This window comes from Lampris incognitus, chromosome 18 (genome assembly GCF_029633865.1).
Source record: "Lampris incognitus isolate fLamInc1 chromosome 18, fLamInc1.hap2, whole genome shotgun sequence".
NCBI classification, from domain to species: domain Eukaryota; kingdom Metazoa; phylum Chordata; class Actinopteri; order Lampriformes; family Lampridae; genus Lampris; species Lampris incognitus.
The window spans coordinates 19,513,430-19,529,096 of record NC_079228.1 but is presented as its reverse complement, the minus strand read 5'-3'; the positions used below and the strand labels follow the sequence as shown (position 1 = coordinate 19,529,096).

Genomic DNA, 15,667 nt, shown 5'->3' with positions numbered 1-15,667 from the left:
AACCTACCTTACCTTCACAATATTACTTAATGGTTTAAGACAGATATTAATTGACTTTACCCATCGTTGGACTCGGAGCTCCAATCCCTGCCTCCTCCTCAGACCAGGAGTGGAGTTTTGGATGCAATACTGAGATCTCTAAACTCCGGCAGTTGACTCTGTTTATTCAAACCTGATTGTTTGGGTTTGGTGATTCTGTTGCTCCTTCTGCAAAGGAAATTGCTCCCTTGCCCGCCGGTTCTGAAACGGAAAATGGTTTTAAAAACTAAAACAAAACAAATCTCGAAGTTTCTCTGTTTCTCCCCGGTGTTTGTGAAAGACGTTCGTTGTCCTGTCAAACGGGGCTGGCCTCCTCGAGCTTTTGTTACACGGGAAGCTGAGGTGATCTGTCAGCAACGGGGGGAGAGAAAGACAAGTTCTGAGTCGTTTAGCTGATGGAGTGATGACCTTATCAGCGCAGTACAGATATGTGTGCACTTTCCACTGTTTGCGTGCAGGCATGTTGGTTTGACCAGAAGTTTGGCACAATGATGTATTTGTAAAGTAAGTGGCTGGGAAAATTAGAATTACAAAGCGAGTGTGTGTGTGTGTGTGTGTGTGTGTGTGTGGGCTCTCCCTTTTGACAGAGTTAAGTTAAAAGATGGTGAGCAATCGTGGCAGGGTTTTGGAGGCAGCTCAGAAAAGTCTCACAATAGCCTCATAATCTGATATAGTGGCTTTAACGCAGAGTCCCTTTGAGATGCCCGTATTGATGCTCGTGCCAATTCCATTACCCAGACTTGTGGTGGATGTGTATTCTTGTTTTCACACTTTTCAAAGAGGGGCCTGTGACTTCAGCCATGTGAAACACTGTGAGGTTTTTTTGGCGTTCTGGAAACAATTACTGGCAAATAATCTTCACATTCTTTCATCCCACCACCAGCTCAGCTGATTAGGATAGCCACTAGTACACAAGGCTAGCCTCAAACTCACTCACACATGGTGTTTGTGCATGTGCACTGAGCTAGTGTGCGACACACAAGAAACCGAAGGTGCTCTCTTGTTGTGGTTATTCATTCCGTCTTGTCCCTTTAAACAAACACACATGTATTCACACAGACACACACATACACATGCCCACACACACACACGCAGGCACACGTGCATGCACACACGCACGCACACATCAAGGGGCCTGTGCACATTAGCCATTTCAATGTACATTTCACTTAATACATACACATATAGTACTCGTACACTACGTACTGTACACGCTCCGACTACGCGTGTGCACACACACAACATCTGATACCCAGCTGATGATTACTGATGGTGAGTCTTGTAGTGGGGACCACCCAGGGTCAAAATAACCTGCTGTAAATACAGAAGGAGGGAAATATCATTCAGTCACCACTCTTCTTTCTACTCTTGCTTCTGTATTTACAGCAGAAGCGAGTAGAAAGAAGAGTGGAGACTGAATGGTATTCTACTGTAAATACAGTCATTCATTCATTCCTTCATTCATTACCCAAACCGCTTACCCTTACTCAGGGTCGTGGTGATGCTGGAACCTATCCCAGGAGTCATTGGGCAGCAGGCGGGGAGACAGCCTTGACAAGCCACCAATCCACCACAGGGCCGACACACACATACACACACACACACCTAGGGACAATTTAGTACGGCCGATTCACCTGACCTATATGTCTTTGGGCTGTGGGAAGAAACCCACGCAGACGTGGGGAGAACATGCAAACTCCACACAGAGGACGACCCGGGATGACCCCCAAGGTAGGACTACCCTGGGGCTCGAACCCAGGACCTTCTTGCTGTGAGGCGACCGTGCTAACCACTGCGCCACCTTGCTGCCACTGTAAATACAGAAACGGTAAAATACCATTCAGTCACCACTCTTCTCTCTACTCTTTCTGCAGCATCTTTTATTTACGTGTATAGATGGACTGGCCGTTGGGAGCACCGGGAGAAATCCCGGTGGGCTGGTCGCTCTGTCGGCCTATTTTGAGTAGCCCATTTTTTTCCCTTGAGCAATCCATTATACAAAAACAAGAGCAAGAGAGACGCGTCTTCAGTCCACTTTGATTATGCACCACCACACATCCTCCTCCTCAACGCCCCCCACTACCACTTTTGGCACTTTTAGCCCACCCAATCAAAAGGCTTCCTTTTTTGCCAGATCATCCAGTGAATGGCAGTTAGTGAATACTATGCGACCAATAAATATGACGATGACGGGTCAGATTTTTTTCGAGTGGCACTGCATTTCACAGATGCCAGATAGTGAGCCACCCCTCCTCTTCCACTCAGTGTCCAGCCGGCACAGAGGAACAGAAGCCTACTTTCTACAAGCTAGCTGCTTTTAATGTAGGTTAAGAAAAAAGTTATGGCAAAACAAAACAGTTTGCTTAAGTTTTTCACAAAAAGACATCGTGAGGAGCAGGAGGAAGAGAATTCAGCTCAAGTTCAGTCATCATTTTCAACCATGACACCTACTCCTGCTCCAGTTTCTCAAGTCCCAACTATTAACGACACGTTGAAAGACTATTTTCAACATCAGTTGGATAAATACTGGTATCGGCGTCAGTGATGACACACAGACCGAACTCTTTGTCCCTGCTCTCCTTTGAAAGAGAACTGACTGAATCGTTGGACTATGATGAAATAATTTCAGTGTTCAACACCGAGCCCCGTCGTCTCCTGCTGTACTCATATAAAGCTTATTTACAATTTCAGACTGTAGTAGCCTATTGCCTATTTCAATATTATTGTTTATTGGGGTTTAGTTTTGGGGGTAGCACAGTGGCGCAGTGGTTAGGGTGGTTGCCTCACAGCAAGAAGGTCCTGGGTTCGAGCCCAGGGGTAGTCCAAGCTTGGGGGTCGTCCAGGTCATCCTCTGTGTGGAGTTTGCATGTTCTCCCCATGTCTGTGTGGGTTTCCTCCGGGTGCTCTGGTTTCCTCCCACAGTCCAAGGACATGTAGGTCAGGTGAATTGGCCATAGTAAATTGTCCCTAGGTTTGTGTGTGTGATGGCCTGGCGGCCTGTCCAGGGTGTCTCCCCTCCTGCCGCCCAATGACTGCTGGGATAGGCTCCAGCATCCTGCGACCCTGAGAGCAGGATAAGCGGTTTGGATAATGGATGGATGGGTTTAGTTTTTGTTGGGTGTACAATCGCGTTTTATGCTGACGTTAAGGCATCTGCTGTGTGTGTGTGTGTGTGTGTGTGTGTGTGTGTGTGTGTGTGTGTGTGTGTGTGTGTGTGTGTGTGTGTGTGTATGTGTGTCTTCTCCTGGATCGGATTGCATGTACTAATGATTCCAAGAGCAAGGCTGTCCAGAGTTTGGCTCCTGGTAGGGTCACCCAAGGTAGACAGGTCAAGGGAGAGGTTCCAGATGAAGCGCGATCCAACAAAGACCTCAACGGTGGAACTGGCAGAAGATGTCTCCAGGTCACAACAGCAGTGAAGGTGCATGAAAGCTGCAACAGAGGGTGGTCTGTCTTGGTTCTCCATGCCACTGGACTCTGGCCACCCCCTGCTAAGTACCATGTGTGTGGTGGCTGCAGGCACATCAGTGGCCTCTACGCCCATCTGAGGACCCAGAGGGAGGACGGTCATACTCGACCCCGAGTGACTGCCAATGATGATTGTGTGTGTGTGTGTGTGTGTGTGTGTGTGTGTGTGTGTGTGTGTGTGTGTGTGTGTGTGTGAGAGAGATCTATCTGGCTGATATGCTGGGCTATGTTCAAGTGCCACGTTTAATATTACTGAGCATGTTGGTGCCGGTGTACCTCTACTGCACGTGTGTGCGTAAATGTGGCCGCTGTGCCAAGCTGTGCGATGCTGTTGTTAATGCTCGCCTTGGTGCCTGTAACATTAACTCTGATGATGTGGAAGGCTTGTTTGATTAACCTGTGGTGCACTCAGGCAAGTACAGTTGTAATGGCCTGTTTTGGTTAACATGTGCGTTTCAGGTGTGTGCGTGTTTTTGTTACCTTTTGGAGACCCCTTTTTAGGGATAAACACTAACCTTGTTGGGGCCAATAGTCCATATGGGGACCAAAGCCTGGTCCCAGTGAGGCAAAACGTCATTTCTGACATCCTGGTTAAAGTTAGGGGTAAGGTGTAAATTGAGGTTAGGGTTAAGGTTTGGGTTGGGTTGTCCACAATTAATGGAAGCCAATGCAATGTCCTGATAATGATAGCTGTGTAAACTTGTGTGTGTGGGGTGGGGGGTGGGGGGGCTTGCCGGTGACAAACCTTTCACTGGCTCTTAAAATAGCTCTGTATTAGTGTTACAGTAGCCTAGAGCAGTGTTTCCCAACCCAGTCCCCAAGGACCCCCTATCCTGCAGATTTTCTTCACAACCCTGAATAGGTACGTGTTTGTAGTTATTCAACCAATCAGCAATGAATTATGTCAGATGTTTCACACCTTGCATAATTAAGTGCTATGAGATGATTGGTTGAGTAAGTACAAGCAGGGCTCCCTATGCAGGGTTACAATGAAAGTCTGCAGGATAGGGGTTCCTTGAGGACTGGGTTGGGAAACACTGGCCTAGAGTATCCATCCACTGTGCTCATAAGTGATGGTATTAAGAGCTGGTGTGTTTGTATGTGCATCGACGGGGTGGGGGTGGTGGAGTATCTGTGGGCTAGTTGTGGTGGGGTGATCTGGGTAAAAAATGTCCAGGGCCATTTTTTAGTCCCAGTCTATCCGTATTTACATGTGTGTCTGCATGCATTCGTGAGTGCATGCATGTGTGAGTTAGGGTGTTTATTTGTGGGTGGGTGTTAGCGTGCGTTTTTTTGTGTGTATTTGTGTGTTCTAGATGGATAAATAGATTCTTTATTTTCCTCCTGGAAGATATTTGTTGTTGCAGCCTGTACACTAAAATAGCTCTAAACACATTTACATACCGATGGGTGACAGATGAAAGGAAAAGCCAACATAAAGTGTCTTAGTAAGGTGTTGGTCCACCACGAGCCTCCAGAACACCGTCAGTGCTCCTTGTCATAGATTCTACAAGTCTCTGAACTCTACCGGAGGGGTGGAGCACCATTCTTCCAGAAGATATTCCCTCATTTGGAGTTTTGATGACAGTGTGGAGAGCGCTGTCTAACACATCGGTCCAAAATCTCCCGTAGGTGTTCAGCTGGGTTGAGATCTGGTGACTGTTGAGGCCATAGCATATGAATTACATCATTTTCATATTCGTCAAACCATTCAGTGACCCCCATGTGCCCTGTGCATGGAGGCGTTGTCATCCTGGAAGAGACCACTCCCATCAGGACAGAAATGTCTCATCAAGGGTCCGCGGAGGTGTAGCGGTCTAAGCATCGGCTTTGTGTCGATGCAGTTGCCCACTGGGGACCAGGGTTCGCGCCTCGGTCTCGTCAGATCCGACTATGGCCGGACTCGATGAAGCAGCAATAATTTGCAACGCTGTCTTCGGGAGGGGGGCAGAGTCGGCTTGTGTTCGTCACATGAATGCGTCTCTGTGTGTATCGGAAAAAGCAGTGGTTTGGCCTTGAGTCGCCTTGTCACGAAAGTGGCAAGGCGTCTCCTTCGAGACTGCCGGCCAGGGAGATGCAGTTGGCGAACGCATGCAGTACGAGGGTGGGTGTTCGAACTAAAATAGGGATCGATTGGCCACTAAATTGGGAGAAAAAGGGAAAAATCAGAAAGAAATTTAAGAGAAAGAAATGTCTCATCAGAGGATAAAGGTTATCACTCAGAATAACTTTGTATTGATTTGCAGTGGTCCTTCCCTCTAAGGGGACAATCGGACCCAAACCATGCCAGGAAAATGCCCCCCACAGCATAAGAGAGCCCCCGAATCCCCTCACTGTAGGGGTCAAGCAGTCAGGTTTTTCCTTTAATTTGTCACCCATCTGTACATACCATACACTCACACATTGGTACACAGGTACAACTAAATTCTGTAACCACTGTGCATTTGTGTCTGTGTGTTAGTCAGCTGGCAACTCTGTGAATGTACTCTCAAAAACATGTGGCCCAGCTCCTGTATACCATAATGTGTGAGTGTATGCTTGTATGCTTGTGCAGGTGGACGCGTGCAAAGGTGATTTTCGTCAATAACCACATTAGCACCCTTCAACATGGCACCATGCCGCCTCCATTTCTTCCTCTGTCCTTTCTCTTCTACATTTTCCATCTCACTCCCATTGCCTCTCCCTCCCTTCTTTTCGTTTCCATGGCCAGCTCGGTAGATGGGAGGCTGATCCTGGCTGTCCTCTGAGTTCTATGGGGACTTTTTTTCCCAGGGCGCAAAACACTGCCATCCCTCTTCTTTTCACTGTCCTCCCTCCCCCCTTTTTTTTTCAGAGTCAAATGATTATCCTGGGGTTTTGTTGGAGGGGGGAGGGGGGTACAATGTGTCAGGTGAGCCGGGGGTGAGGCCAAAACCATAGCTTCTGTACCTGCCCCCCCCGCCCACACTTCTCTATTCTCTTTGCCCTTCTCCTCCCTCATTCCTGTGCCAACCCGGATTGGTGGCAGAGCCCCAAGGACAGCTCAAAGGAATTTCCTCGTTGAAATTTATATCAATTTCAGGCCTCGGCTTTTGTACGCGGCGTGTGAAAAACTGCAACTCTCTTTTCCTTTTACCTCATTTCCTGTTGTTCTCCCTTCTCCCGCCGACATTAACTCTCCATCCTTTCTTATTTCCATCTCCCTCTCTCTCCTCTTTTTTTCCCCCCCTAAACTCACGCCCTCTCTTCGTTCTTCCTCCTCCTGTTCTCCCTCCCTGTTGTGTCTCTTCATCTCGAGCCTGCCCCTCCTCAACTCCCTTCTGTTTAAAATCCTTTTGCCAAAAGCTTCCACTTCTCTACCTTTTCCCCCTCCCTCCTTTTCCTCGACTCTGTTCCCTCCTTTTAAAGCCATGTGAAGGCACAGCCTGGTGAATGCCAGGCATTCCTTTGTAAGGTTAGAGCAGACAAAGGTGGACCACATCACCTGAGAGAAAACGGCCCTTTTGACTCTGCGCCAGAGGCGGGGAAAAAAAAGGGTCTGATGGGAAAGAAAATGGGGGTATAAAAGGAAAGGAGGAAAGAAAGAGATAGCAGAGAGGTGCACTGAGAAGAACACCTGTCCTACTGTCCCTGCGTGAACCTTCACCTATGACCTTTCGTTACCTGATAGCGATGCCTTGTTTGAATGAAAGGGAGCTTTGCCAAAGGAAAGCGCATTAGCCTGGCACATTCTCCGCTTAGGTGTCGAACACTTCAGTTTTCGGGTTGATTTTTATGGGCGATAATGAGATTAAGTATTACCACCATCCATATCCATTTACAATAATTATACTTTCACGGCTGTTCAAAAGGCGTGCTGAGAGAGTGACCGCGTACTCAAATAAACAAATTCGTGTTGCCACCCCAAACAGTTATTCCAACCGTGTGCACAAACACAAACCCCTCCACCCTTCGGCAACACTTCAGCCATTCACTCAAGCCCGTCAAAGGGCCTCTACGTTCAATACAATCGCCAAGCTAACAAACCCCACCCGAAACACATGCACCATTCCTTGGCGCGAGAACAGACCCCCTACATTAGTGCATAGTGGGTCTATGTCTGGTGGCGCTGGGTGCGGTGCAGGGTGGAGTGTATCGGTGACGCCAGCCCTCGTGTCATGACTTATTTCGGGGCTTTAATGCTCATCAAGAGCAAAAGTGAGCCTTGTGTGATGCAGCGTCATGATTTTCCAGTTAGTAAACCGTCACTGTTTGTTTTTACTCTTGCTAATGGAATGGAGCAAACGGGAAAGTGGAGTAAAAAAAAAAAGGGGGGGGCAAACTTATGACGACCAGGTGTTTTTTCCCTCTTCTCGGGAATGTTTCACCTTGTAAAAGCAAGTGAGAGGGAGGGGACTTGTGTACTGTGATATAGTCATTGGTTTGGGGATTTCATGGGGTGTGCGCTGGCCAAGGGTATGAGTGCGAGTGAATGTGTGTTGTGTGGGTGTATTAGACGGTGAGCTGAGATTTCCGTGGACCTGGGGGGAGAATTCTTCAGTTGAACTGCAGCATAGCCGCGACTGGGCGAAGGTTGGGGTGGGGGTAGGGGGGTGGGTGAGGTGAGCATGGGGAGGGGAGGGGGTTCTCCCATGTTTGCGCAAACCTCTCTTCAACCAATTTGTCGCCTCATTGAGCGACGAACAGAAAACTATAGGTCTCATAAGAAGGGCATGGTCGACACACTCGTGCACACATAAGCACCTGGGGGAATGAATGAATAACAAGCTTGACTTTGTATGCGAAACGCCCACAACGTACCACACAGGGCTTCTATTGATGACATCATTGCTGGGCATTTGGACACTCCGCCCTTTCCATGTTCAGAGAGCCATTCAGTCAAAGTAAAATATACCAGGGCCCTTTCACAGACATGACGCCTATCGCTTATTTTTAAAAGATTTTTCAATTGACTTAGGCCCCCCCAATAATGAACAAAATGCTTTTCTGTTGACTCGAAAACAGCAGACTCAGATACTGGCAAGTCTAGGCCCTTCCATCCATCCAATGCCGTAAAGAACTATGTGAATATACAAGAAAAACCAAAGGTCTGTTGCTCCGTTGTGTGTTCAGTTACCTGGCTATCTTGACTTTGAGGGACATTGCTGGTGCAGAGCAACAAAGCTGAACAGCAATGCATAAAATACCATGTGATTACAAATACGGACCTATTGCTCGTCTTTAAAGTACAGACGCAGTTTAGCACAAATGGTCATTATTCAAATCTGCCCTCATTGGGTTGTAGTCCTCATGCAAGGAATTGGGAATACTGAGCTTGACTTTGGCTCTGATGGCCGGGAGATTAGACAGTCTGTGAACATTTGTCAAACGTCATGAGCCTGAGCTGCCAACTTTGGTGAACAAGCAAGAACACAGATTGCAATCGATGGAGCATATTAACTGTAAATGTTGACATTACTTGGCTTATGACGGGCCTTTTTTATGAGTCGACTGCACTTGGAAGAAATTGATATTCGAATAAAACAAACTTTTTGTTCGTAGTCATTGGTCAACACTAGGCTTTTACTTTATGCTTCATACTTCTCTCTCTTCTGTCTCCACAGTTTTCCAATATTTACTTGGAATCGCAATCTCTATCTGATCTCTAACTCAGCCAATGGCTTAGTCCCAGTAGGTCTTTCAGGAAGAGGCCAGGCCAGCTTTCCTCTGCCTCGTCCAATCACAAACCCAGAACAGCTTTCGCTTCAAGGTCCACTACCACAGCACAGAGCCAGCTACACTTGGCCACACTGCCAATTAGATACTGAATGCTAACACTGTTTTTAGTTAACCTCCACTACATTTGAAATTACCCAGTGAACAATAAGTATCCAGTGTAGTCCATTTAGGTTGTTAGCTAACTTCCGCGGTACAGCTTGCAATTAGCCAGGCTGATGAGAATTTGACTTTTTCTACGCTGAATGAAGAACAAGCAACAAATAGAGTGCCTGTATTGGTAAAAACCTAAATTGGCTTACCCCCCCCCCTAAACAGAAAATAACTTTATATCTAAATAATGAGGGTCGAAATGCAGAACAGCTTCGTTGAAACTCAAACTGCAGAGAAAGAGAGGAAGAGACAGCTGCCGTGCCCACGATGCCACCCTATGTTTTAAAATGATGACGGATAGACGGATAAGTAGGTAGATAGATTGATAGATAGACGTTTGTGCGTTGAAATCCTTTGTTGTTGTTTGTGGTGGTGGTGTGTGTATGCCAGCCTTGATTCCTCTGAATATGCCTGTGTCCAAAGTGGAGAGAAAACACCAACAACAATCCAGAAAAAAAACAAAACAAAACATTATTTTGAAAATGTAGGGAGAAGGGGTGGGTGGTTTCCTGGAAGGTAGGTAGGATGGAGAGAGGCATGGAGGAGGGAGGGAGGGAGAGAGGGAGACGAAGGAAGGAGGGGGCAGAACAGGGGCAAGAGAAGCCTCCAAAAAAAATCCCTCTTCCCTTCCCTCCTCTTCATCCTACCCCACCCCTCTCTGTGTTGCTACCACCCCACCCCATCCTGCTCACTCCCCTCCTACCTCTGTGCAGCCAGCCACAGACACTTGCCTTTTTGTACGAGGGGGTTAACCCAATGAACAATTCCCTCCGTCTTTCCTAAAATAAGCCAGTGGGAGAGGGATCGGCGAGTAAACTGGAGAGATTGGAGCGGTGAGGTGCACGGCCCCTGGTTATAAGCCCCGGGAGTGGGAGCGCAAGTCTGCTTGGACCCACAGCCTTCAGCTCAATATACACCGCCTTACTATGTGCCTGCCTGTTTGACCGCCTGCGTGACTGACTGACTGACTGACTGACTGACTAAGTGCCTGAGTCTCCCTCTCCTGTTACTCTCTCTCTCCCTCTCTCTCTCTCTCTCTCTCTCTCTCTCTCTCTCTCTCTCTCTCTCTCTCTCTCTCTCTCTCTCTCTCTCTCTCTCGCTCTCTTTCTCTCTCTCTCCGTCCCTTACCATCGCTTCGTCTCCCCCCCCCCCAACACACACCCCCGGCTTTCCACCCTGGAGTGCGACAGCCAGTGCGGAGATTGGGAAGGTGCGCCACAGACCTGCTTCTGGACAGCCTGAAGAAAACTCAGAGAGGAATTTTCCCTCTTCTCTTGCTCATTCTTTCTCTCACTTTTTCCTCCTCACACTCTCTCTTCTGTTACTATCTCTCAGCAAAAAAAAAAAAAAAAAAAAAAAGAAAAAGAAAAAGAAAAATCACACGGACTAATATTTTTGTGTTTTTGGAACAAAAAAAGTAAAGTGAACAGAAAGACAATTTGCTACACCTGCAATTGAAAATATTCCATTTTCTATTGCCATAAGTGTTGCTGAATTTTTTTTAATTTATTTTTTCTTGTTTGTTTGTTTGTTTTGTTTGTTTTTTTGGTGTTTTTTTTTGTTGTTTGTTTTGTTTTGTTTTTTTTCTTCTCTTGCACATGTGAGCAGCATTGGACCAGCTCAACGTTCCAAGGCTTTGCCAAGAGAACTCGTCCGCCGGCTCGTCTTTTTTGGCCACATGTTCACTGAATTTCTGATGCCGTCACATTCCATGGGAGACACGCGTGGCTGAAGGAAGGAAGGAAGGAAGGAAGGAAGGAAGGAAGGAAGGAAGGAAGGAAGGAAAGGACGGACGGAAGGAGGTAGAAGAGAGAGACCCACCTGAAGCTCACACCTACCCACTTTGTCCACCCCTACCCCCCGTGACACACCGAGGAGAGAGAAAGGTAAGCCCCCCTTTGCCCATTTCTCTCACTCCTTCTGTTCGCATCCCCGTGTCCCGTTCCTCACTTGCTTTTTCATTTCTATCACATGTGGCTTCAGGGAACACAGCCCAGAGCCAAAGGCAACAGAAACAGGAGAGGAAAGGAGGAAAAAAAAAAAACAGACGGTGCAATATCTCAGTCATGGGACCTCCATAATTCTACTCCGTGTTAAGCTAGAGTTAGGACTTATAGCACAGGGCAGGGAGTAATGGCTTGCAAATGTAAAAAGGGAGGAAAGAAAAAAGAACCTTTACAGTAGTCTCATTCAGCTCCCTGGCCTGTCAATTTCTATTATGTAACATAGTCTGCATAATAACCATGCTGCAAATGAGAATCTACTGAAAACCTATGAGTGTGTTTGTGTAGAAATGAAGAAAAGTTGGTGTGCAGTAATAGCAGAAATTCTTTCTTTCAACTTTTCTCTTTCTTTCTCTCCCTCTCTCTTTCTCTCTGTCTTGCCAAGAGATGGTATTGATTAAGGGTCAGGTGAGGAAAGAGATTCCACATGCTCCTGCATTGTGTTCATTTGACAGTATTGAATTCCCAGTATGAATAAAGCACAGCTGAAATAAGAGGGAATGCAGCTTGGATGAGTCCTTTTTTCTTTTCTTTTTTTTCGTTGCCCACATGCATGCATTTTGGGGGTCTTGGTGCTGGGGATGGGAGTTTACACGTGGTGTGCGTTTACAAAGTGTGTGTATGGGGTCGAGGTACCAATGGGCTCGCCTCTGTTGCAGATGGAGTGATTAGAGTCTTAGTAAGAGTGTCATCTAGTAGGAGTATTTGGCCTGGTAGGATCTACTGTTTAAATCTGGGAGCATGTTTGGTGACATGATCACCTGATTGCCCCCCCACCCCCCACCCCGGTGTGCACTGCAACTTGTTTTGCCTAGTTTAATTCCTCCGTATTTGTTTAAATGACTGGTTATGATGTTTCTTGTCCTGAGTGCATGGAATGTATCAAGCGAGGGAATGGGGAAAATGGACATTTGATCTCCACCTCTTTTCCCCACAACCAGTCTTTTCTCTCCTGTTCCACTCCGTCCTCTTCTCTCCTGTCTGTTTTCTGCTCTCCTTTCTCCTCTGCTCTCTTCTCTTCTCTTCTCTTCTTCTCTTCTCTTCTCTTCTCTTCTCTTCTCTTCTCTTCTCTTCTCTTCTCTTCTCTTCTCTTCTCTCTTTGCTTTGCTTTGCTCTGTCCATCCACTGTGACACCTCTGGCATGCAGGGCCACATTCCTTTGCAACGACATCCCTCCGTCTAAAACAGATATAGGAGAAATAATCATGACTCTGAGTCTTCAGGTATGCAACGTGACAGACACAGACAGACAGACATGCAGACAGACAGACAGACAGAGAGAGAGACAGGCAGACAGGCAGACAGGCAGACAGGCAGAGAGAGAGAGAGAGAGAGAGAGAGAAGAGAGAGAGAGAGAGAGAGAGAGAGAGAGAGAGAGAGAGAGAGAGGAGAGAGAGAGAGAGACAAACAGATAGACAGACATGCAGACAGGCAGACAGACAGACAGACAGACAGACAGACAGACAGACAGACAGAGAGGCCAAAAGGAGAAGAGCACAAGAGGAACAGATTAGCAGAGCTAAGCAAACACAACAAAAAATGAGCGAGTTGTTCCAAAGTGAATGCTTTTGTGAGGAGATGCATTTTCTGTCACATGTGTTTCAATACATCAACAGCAGTCTCTGTGAGCAATGAAGAGAGGGACCGGGTATAAGAGTGAGAGAGCGAGAGTGAGAAACAGAAAGAGATAGGGGGAGAAAAAGTGTGAGAGAGCAATAGAGAAAGAGAGAAAGCGAGAGAGAGAGACACAGACAGACAGGCAGAAAGGCAGGGCAGACAGAGAAGGGAAAGGGAGTCTGGAAAAGACAGCCGGCAAGGGTTCTGGGACTCCAAAAACATTTGGCAGCATCCTCCTATTTCACTGCCTACGGCAGAAGGTCTGCCTAGATGTGTACCTGTGCATGTGTGTGTGTGTGTGTGTGTGTGTGTGTGTGTGTGCGCGAGTGCAGTGTGTGTGTGTGTGTGTGTGTGTGTGTGTGTGTGTATTTGTGTCTGTGCGCGTGTGCGCACACGTGTGTATAACTTCATGAATGTATGCTGAGGTGAATACTGGAGTGCATACTGGAGTGTGTTACACAATCGTTCAGGGGAGTGGGTGACCAGATACACACTAAAATGTGAGCTCTCACTCTGGTGGAAAAGTGCATTGGGAGTAGTTAAAGGCTGCTGGTACTCAGCAGTGTTCTGTCTGCTTTACTGTTAAATGTAACACTCGCCCATAAAGCCGGCGGCTCCTCGTGCAGATTTAGTGCTTTCTATTTAGCTTCCCTCCCTCCGTCCTTATGAGTAGCATGAAAATTAAAGTGCCTATAGGTCAGGAGATTTATGCAGCTCTCCGCTCCCTCCCAGCATTGTCTACCTATTTCCTGGCGCTACAGACACTTGTATTTTCTTATGCTGGCAAATGGCAGAAAGCGATGGCAAAAGTTGTGCTGTAACCACGGCAAACTCCGTTTCGATGTTTAGGATCGCCTGCCCCTCAAATGGGTGTTAACCAGTTGGTTACTGGGCAGCTGTAAGCAGGCTCCAGCGTGTGTGTGTGTGTGTGTGCATGTGTGTGTGCATATGTGTGTGTGTGTGTGTGTGCATGTTTGTGTGCACATGGTATATCATTTAACTACAAATGACAGGTTACAGCCAATCTCTCCACTGGTTGCCTGTTCCAGCCTTTGATATTAAGCCCCAAGCGTGACAAAATGTACCCATACGACAGTCACGCTCGATGCACAGCGGCACACATACTGTACACTTTATGGTCTGTGCAATACACACACCTAAATGGATTTAACACTCTCCGTAAACACACGCACACACACACACACACACACACACACGTATATATACGCACATCTCAAATGCATGAACACATCGACACCGGCATGTGCCAAACGCCCGCTTGTGTAACTTTAGGCCACCAAGCACCCCACTGAACTTACTTTATAGGGCAGAACGTGTTGATGTTAGAACTGTTCAGCAGTGACTTTCAAAACACCAGCAGGTCTTCATTTCTTTTTCTTTTTTTTGTCTTTTTTTTTCTATCAGGACAACGCCTGTTCTCATGTCAAGGCTTAACCCCCCCACCCCACCCCGCCTCTGCAGCGCATCTTTTTTTTTATCAGGACAATGCTGTTCTCATTGTCACACACACGGACAAACACACACACACACAACTCAAAGAGTGATAAATGAAATAAATAAATGAGTGAATACGGTGACTTGAACTCTGGCGTCTCAGAGCATAGTAGGCCTTATAAATGCCTCCCCTGAACTCATGTGCTGATGGATTACCCAGTCTTTGTGTTGGGCAGGGGAGTAATATTAAACAAGTGCAACACGGGGAGGACTCTCGGGCCGTGCTTGAGGTTTTAGAGTCCGTGCCTGGGAAGAGAACACAGGGGACAAGCACGTTTTAACAGAAGTTATGGGAGACGTCACCTTTTTGAGAGTTCTCTTCATCTCTCTCTCTCTCTCCCTCACCCGTGTATGTGATTTGCTTGTAGTGGAGTTTGCACATTGTGACCACAAGGGGGCAGGGTATCAAGCAGTTCACTCTTAAGGGTCAGGGTAGATTAGAAAGCACCAGCGTCACACACACCACACACACACACACACACACACAGGCATGCAGTCACCACATAATATATTGTGGGAAAGAAACTGTTTCTTGATTTGTCTGTGTGTCATTTAAAAAAAATTTTTTTCAAGTAACTGAGAAAAAGTCACCAGCTTACTATAAATAAGTACCTCTATGACATTATGAATCTTATTACATCAACACTGGAAGAATTCAGAGTTGCTGGTTTTGATTTCTTTGTTTTTCTGTGATCGTCGCTGCGTGTGTGTAATCCTTGGGATTTGGACGCCTGACATGTCTCACTTGGGGCCATAGGCACGGCAAACATCCGCGATGCCGACATGTCACGCCAAGTCCCCGGTGAGGGTCGAAGCTTTGAAGCAATTTCGGGTGCTCAACCTGGAAGTTGTATTCCTCCACTAACCTAGTGTTTTAGCCCTCTTCCCTCTGGTACACTGCACAGGGATGTAAAATCACTGCCGTATCTGAACCGGCTCGACACAACGTTGTTCAGTACGGTTTGTATTTGTGTGATCCCCCTCCCCCGAGTGATATTCCCTCACAGTCTGCTGGTTGAGCCTGTGCATGCTCTCGAATGCGTGCATCTCTGTGCTCGTTTGTCAGGGATGAGGAGAGCATGTGTGCCCCTGTCAGTCTCCATTTGTGCCATGTTAACCAGGGAAGGAGAGTGCCACTTAAGGAAAAAGCCGAAACTAAAAGACCACCGCTTACTGCC

At 47.1% G+C, this 15,667-nt stretch overlaps 1 protein-coding gene across 1 annotated transcript in view; it reads left to right on the top strand.

The window, feature by feature from the left end:
• Window positions 1-10,166: 10,166 nt before the first annotated feature.
• col8a2 (collagen, type VIII, alpha 2) overlaps window positions 10,167-15,667 on the top strand; it is a 55,397-nt gene continuing 49,896 nt past the window's right edge. The window contains exons 1-2 of the mRNA XM_056298973.1: window positions 10,167-10,771; window positions 10,963-11,240. The gene's annotated coding sequence lies outside the window, so the exon portion shown is untranslated. The remainder of the gene's footprint in view (window positions 10,772-10,962; window positions 11,241-15,667) is intronic.